Source organism: Montipora capricornis, chromosome 2 (genome assembly GCF_036669925.1).
Source record: "Montipora capricornis isolate CH-2021 chromosome 2, ASM3666992v2, whole genome shotgun sequence".
In the NCBI taxonomy this organism is placed as follows: domain Eukaryota; kingdom Metazoa; phylum Cnidaria; class Anthozoa; order Scleractinia; family Acroporidae; genus Montipora; species Montipora capricornis.
The window spans coordinates 16,871,018-16,878,517 of NC_090884.1; positions in this window are offsets into that span (position 1 = coordinate 16,871,018).

Sequence of the window (7,500 nt, forward strand, 5' to 3'; positions counted from 1 at the left end):
CCAGAGAACAGTACTAGACTCACTGAAAAGCCTGACGAAAACCCCTCAGATTATTAAAGTGTTTATATACCCCTCCCGTTTCCAAAGGAAGATCGGCTAGTTCAGCTGCAGCGCCTGCCGGATTCACTACTTGTTTCAACTTAATATAATGCAAGGCCGTTTTACTACTCCTCCAACCAACATGATCCATAATTTCATAGAGGCTGACACCCTCCAGCGCTAAAGACACCGCCGCACCACTACAGAATCCATGAAGAGTAAAATGACCGCTGGTAAGCCATTGCGCTAACAAGGAAACATAGAAATTCAACGTAGCTTGAACCGCCGGAGGTTCCAAACAAGAAGATCTATCCCCACTAGATTTGGCGACAGGACGAAAGAGGAAACCTGGAGCGAGACGAATCCCCAGCAGGTTGCAAACATTGACATATAATTCTAAACCCAAAACAGGGCAAACATTCAGATTAGAACCCCGTCTAAAAGCAAAAAAATTGCATCCCCCAACCTGAGTAATTTTGTCCAGACCTGATTGAAGAGAAACCCAGAATTATCAGGAAAACGCAAGATTTCTGATGTTTCAATTTCTAGCAAATCGGCAGCTCGATCACCCGCAAAAAACATCGCTTTTTAAAGAGCGCCTGATCTCTGGATAGGACTAGAGCAAGACGAACAAGATACTGACGGCGAGTACAATCTGGGAACTCTGGGGAGCGTCTGGAAAAAGAAAAACACCCTAAATTTCAAATTCAAAACGTCCGATAGCGTACTATATATTAAAATCGTGCAACACGCACAGCCCACAAATCCACTGGGCAAGGAACGGCCCTATAGCCACCCTTTGAGGGAGACAAAAGAACGTTCACGTCCCCTCTCTTTCCAAGGCACAGATTATCAGACGCACTGGCCATCAATTCAGCCCACCAATACTTCCGGAGAGAGTACAAAGGTAGTACAATTGTAAATGGAATACTTATAAATGGAATACTTAGACATAATACAGTCCATTGCCGCAAGTCCTGACAAAAAAGATTCACACTCCTTGACTGAGGGCTGGGAAACGGAGAAAAGTGACGTATGGGATAACCATCTCTACCCCTGACAGTATTGGAGTCCAAGGCCAAAAGATCATGTGAAAGACCATAAGCACCACCGAAGGCTCTATCAATAGCCTCAAATGCAATCAAAGAAAGCGCCGAATCACAACGAGAAAGACGTCTAGAGGGATCATCCGCCAGATGCTGTTAACCCCACAAGCAAAATAAACTTCAACATGTCCTCACACGTAAGCCAAACAAACGACGCCCCACCAAGCAAGCCACAAAGGTTATATAATTCAAACGGACTATAAGTTTCCTAGAAAAAAAAACGAGAATACTAGACGCAATAGAACCCAGGGCAACAGATTATATGGTACCTCAGGTTGAGCCTGAGGGGCCGCCACTGGTTGAGCCTGAGGCTGCCCCGCCGCAGGGTGAACCAGGTTATCGCCCGGTTGTTGGACTTGAACTTGCTCTGGAGCTTGAACCTGTTCTTGGCGCGCCTGAACCTGGTCTGGTAAGGCTTGAGGGCCAGCAACCTGCTGTTGTGCTGTATTGTAGGTATCGGAGAGGCAGAACATTTACGCACGCATGCGCCGACGGAATGTTTGAAGACGAGACGAGAAAAATATGCAGTACCTCCAGACGTGGCGCTGGAGCGTCGTACCAAACGAGTCATCCCGGGATTTCGGCCCGTGCGATCGCTTTTGGACGCAGTTGGCCTTTCGCTGCTTTCTGCTACCGGCCTCGCCTCCCGGTACGGCATTAAGGGAGGGATATGTCGGCCCCTAAACCATATGAGACAAATCCACGCCTACTCACAGCTCCAAACCGCCCTTGTCATTACAATTTAACGTAATATTTCGATGGTTATATATTCAAGAGAAATTCATTTTATCTGTCATATGGTAAGCACTGGAGTCGCAGATTACAATGTGCACGCATGCGCCCTGCCGAAGGTAACATACATGCATGCATAAAACTTTATTTCATCTCGAATTTCTGTATAACATCTTCGACACATTACAGCTAACGTACATAATATATACAGATACATAACTAAATATTAAATAATATTTAAAGATGTATTAATCAAAACGAAAAGCCGCTGTACAAAATCCGGCCCTGGATTAGTTTAAAACCAGTAAACTCAGTGGTACGGGAAAAATCAGGTAGCGCATTTCGCAACGTATTTAGCTAATACGTAAGAAAAAGAACTAAGACCATAACTGCTTGTTCTAGGTTTATTGAGGGACAGAATGTAATTTCCACGAAGATCATGCATAAGAAGAGAACGGGAGAGAAAACGTATTTTTCATATATGCAGGACAAGCCTTTTCTTTCTTTAACTACTTTTATACAATAATGTGAGGAAATTTGGTGTTAGCTACACCGGGTTGGTGTTATGGTGTCATTGGTGTGTCACCTTGCTTTTTGGTTGTTTTTCACTCTAATTATATGCATTTCTGGGCATAAGTGATGGCTCTGAGCTAACCTTAGCCAATTTTGTTGTATAAATCAAAATGGCATAATGATGAACAAAATATTATCACTCAACAGAAGCTCATAGTTATCGAGTTGTCCTCATTGCTTTCTGAATACGGTCAATTCACCTGAGATTTCACTCATAGCTTCCTCTATGTCGCTCAGCAAGTGAGTTTGCCGCTCTTCTTGTCCCTCCCAATTCACGATAATACCACAACTGCACGAAGATGCATTTCCTTTTCTCGGTTTTTCCCTATCAGAGGGTCATGAAGGGGTATAATGAAACTGGAATTCTCTTTTTATTTTGACTGGGAAAATGAAATGTACTGCACTGGGACTGGGATAAACAATACTAAATTGTGAAAATGGGAATAGGAGTTATTTTCTTTAGAGCACTTGGGCTCTGTTATTTGACACAAGTTTTCAAATGAGCCTTTTCTTTTAAATAATGAAATCAGGGCGGGGTGCAAGGATGGCACAGTGGTGAGAGCACTCGCCTTCCACCAATGTGGGAGGGGTTCGATTCCGGACTCGGCTTCATAAGTGGGTTGAGTTTGTTTGTTCTGTACTGGGCACAGAGAGGTTTTTCTCCGGGTACTCCGGTTTTTCCCTCTCCTCAAAAACCAACGTTTGATTTCTCTTAATTTACGTTGATTATTAATTTGTGGGAGGCACAGTGACCTCATGGTTAGAGTGCTCGACTCCGGATCGAGTGGTCCGGGTTTGTGTCCTGGCCGGGGACATTGTGTTATGTTCTTGGGCAAGACACTTTACTCTCACGGTGCCTCTCTCCACCCAGGTGTATAAATGGGTATCGGCGAATCTAATGCTGGGGGTAACCCTGCGATGGACTGATATCCCATCCAAGGGGGAGTGAAAATACTCCCAGTCGCTTCACGCTACGGAAACCGGAGATAAGCGCCGGCCTGATGGGCCTTCTGGCTCGTAAGCAGTGACTATTAATTTCAGTTCCTGCTGTGTCCCCAATTCGTGCTCTAGCGCTAGAACGACTAGACACTTAAATAAAAAAGTTCCTATGTAAAACTCCTGTTGCCAGTCTACAGATATCGAGCAATTTCTCAAAACAGAGAACCAAGTCAGAATAAGAGCTGCTTGCCGTTGGCCCTTTGCCATTTTACGTAAACGCCATGCTAAATCTCTCTTATAACGAAATTTACTTAAATACAGGCAGCGCGACTTCTTTTCCTCTTCAAACCGACAATCCTCTAGCTTTCTGCGTTTCCCTCGCTGTTTCTTGAATCGATTCTTAAACTCCTTCAGTAGTATTTATGTACACGGACAATGATCCCCTAATCAATGAACTAAATGAAGTAACTTAAGATATAAGAACAACAACTGTTATTACAATAATGATGACGATAGTTAAAGTGACCGGGAAAGGTGTACGAATATTGATTGCGAAAGAGAACAGAGTGGAGTTTGAGGAAAACATCTCCTTTTTTTTACAATTGTTCCATTGTCCCTTTGTTCTCAGGGGAGCAGAAAAATCTGAACAGCAAAGCATTCTGGTCTTGGTAGGAAAATGACGCCATCGTGCGAAAGATCTTTCGAGTAAACTACACGAATCCAATATTGTTGGGCAACTGGTTGTCTGCAACCAAAACCTGGTTCACTGCGATTCTAATTATTGTAACGCCCGATTTGAAACAGATCTTTAAAGACATTCTTAAGAATTTGCTTGTCTCGTAAAGAGGGCGTTGTAACAGAGTAAGAATCCGTTGGCCAGGGTGGGGAAGGACGCCTCCGTGATGCACGACAAACGTAAGGGTCAAATGAAAGTTGGAAAGATCACAGGTGCCCCAAGCTCAATGTGAGCATGGCCGACAAAAATATAAGGATTTGTGTGGGAATCCCAACAAAAGGCTTAAAGACGATAATGTTATGAAAAAATTCTTAATTATAAAGCCTAACCTTATTGCCATTGTGTGTAGCTTCCCTCCTGTGTGGTTATTTCCCAGATCCGACGCGATTTGAGCCATTTTTCAATTTCTCGGTTGTCAACGGTCTTCAAGGGTATAATAAAATCCCAAGGCTGGAGACTAAATTCTCAGGTGACACCAATTTGAGTCAAATGTTCCTGGATAAAATGTTCCCACGATCAAAATTCCACAATCGCCCACAATGCCGCGACACATCCGGGACTTTTCCGCGCTTTGTAGCGCTAAATTCGGAAGCTAATTCGGAAATCGTACAGAAAACAATGAAGAAAGTTGGCCGAAAGCTGGGAGAACCGCTTGAAAATTCTTCCCTTACGGGATAACTATTCAGTTTATAATCAAGTATTCATATGGCTTTTGTTGAAAAAAAGTTAATAAAGAAAATGTGACTGTTTTTAGGTCGGTGGTTCACTAAGAAGTGTTATTTTTTTGGCCTCAAAAGTAGCTATTTCGGCATTTTGTTTGTATGGCTTCGACAATTTCAGTAGGAAAATTTCGAAAAACAAGGGGTGAGGAAATGAGCATTCATATGGCTTTTTTTGTTTGATACTCTAAGATGGCACTGCCGAATTTTCGCGGAATTCCGACCAGTAGAAGTATGAAAAGTGTTAAAGGGCAAGCAGTAAAATAAATTGCCACCGCGGTCCGCAGTCCCGTAGTCGATGAATGAAAACTTTTAAGGGCCAAACAGTAAAACGCACTGCCACCGCAAAATGGGATCACTCAAGTTTTCCGGTAAACGAGGGAAAGATGACTCGATAAAAATCGTCTCGATGAAATAGGTACTCAATCTGGCACGAAGACGTGACTGGTTTAAAAAAACCAGCCTCGTTCTTAAAATTAGACTCGTTTAAAATACCCGTCGGAAAACGAGACTGGTTTGGAACGCTAGAAGACCCGTTCGGATAGACTTGTTCGATAAACGAGACTCGTTCGGAAAACGTGACTCGTTTGCAAAACGTGACTCGTTCGCGAAACACGATGTATAATTGAAGAAGAACACGATCTTAATGATCAGAACAAATACAAAAATTGCCAATCGAAGTATTGAAAACCAACAAGGCCGCTATCGTGAATAAGGGCTATTAACAACGCTTTGCTCAACCAATTGCTCTTGACTGTATATATATAAGTCTATCCAAAAAATACAGGCAGGATTAAAGGAGAAATTTTAAATTACTCACAATACACTACAATCTGCGACAAAATTCAGTGAGCCATTTTTAGGCCGTGCTTAAAAATGAACTTAAAAATCTACCACATTACCTATACCCTCTCCCGCATTCAATGCTGCACAAGCACAGAAAACAGACTCATTTATCAGGGGAGAGTGGGTCAAAGTAAAAACTATTCAGAAATGTTGTGATCTTAATGGCAAAGTGTGGCCTATTGTGTCACAGATTGTAGGCGAATCTTTCGTTCAGACAATATTCAGTTAACGTTATCTTAAGGACAATACATTTACCATTCTATCTACAAACTACAGTACGATCTATCTTTGTTATCCTTGGGAAAATACATCTAATTTACCTCTTGGGAACATCCGAGGTGAGGGTGAAAAAAAAATCATGTCCCGGAGTTGCAATTGGAGGATTCTCGTCCATTTTGTTTTTGACTTGAAATGTCTATTTATATGATAATCTTTTTGACAGCAGCATTAAAAGAAATCGCAAATTTTGTTCTAAACCTTGGGGTTCGCAAGTTTTGGAAAGGTCCAGTAATGATTGTAATCATAAAAACTACAACTTCCTCGTATTTGATTGCTTTAAGGACGGTGCCTACTAATTCAAAGGTATTTTGGCGCGGTTTACTGAATATGCGGGAAAAGCAGATCTTAACAAGTGATATTGAAATCCAAAAAGAAAATTGGGGGTAACCAAGCATTTTTCGACGCTAATTAATCAACAATATTTGTAAAAAGCTTTAAAATACAAAACAATGGCGTTCTTTTTCAAATCAAAACTTAATTATTTCTGAAAAATACGTGGTTATCCCCAATTTTCTTTTTGGATACCAAGAGCACTTACTTATTTCTGCTTTATCCGAATAGTTTTGAACCGCGCAAAATTATACCCGTGTTCATAAGCACCGCCGATAGGAAATCCGAGGATCTCGAGATGCGCGGAACGTATGTGCAATAACAATGGTGGGCGCCGTCCTTAACAACATCAAACGGACTCCTAAATTGGGGCTTTCTTCCTTCCTTTCTTTCTGTCAGAGCGACTTTAAGGGCGTTACCTACTAATTCAAAGGTATTTTTGCCCCAGTTTACGATTATGCCGGAAATGTATCTCTTAAAAAGTGTTATTAAAATATGGAAAAAGAAAATTGGGGGTAACCATGCATTTTTCAAAGATAATTCATAAACAATATTTGTAAAAGGCTTTAAAATGCGAAGACATGTATGGCGTTCTTTTTCAAATTGAAGCTTAAGTGGATTCCAATAGTACTTACTAAGATCTACTTTTTTTGCATAATTTAAAACTGCGCAAAATATCCCTGTATTAGTAAGCATCACCTATAGGAAATCCGAATATCTCGAGATGCGCAGAACGTATGCGCAATAACAATAGTAACCACCGTCCTTTGTCAGTCTTTCATTGCAATTTTTTCCTTTCTTTCATAACTTAGCTCTTCTTTTCTCGGAAATTGCAATTTTTATGATTAATTGGTAAGAAGACTGAGTGTAGTCTAATTCTGTCTCCCGCTGTGCGGTCGTCCGATTTTGTTACTACTATTATGATTACAGACCGAATTGGACTCCACTCAGTCCTATTACCATTACAAATCAATTGTCAGTCGTGCTATTTTCTTCCTTTTCTTTCTTTTTCTTCAGTCTTTGCGCTGTTGTTCTGTTGTTTTTTCTTTTCCTTTTTTTCTTTTCTAAAGACATGTCCGGCTCCTCCTTATTTCCATCATTCTTCTCATCTTCTTCGATCTTATTTATCTTCTTCATCTTCTTTGGCATCCGTTTCGGCATCTGCAATGAAAATAAAACCTGGGTTACTATCCTTTTATCC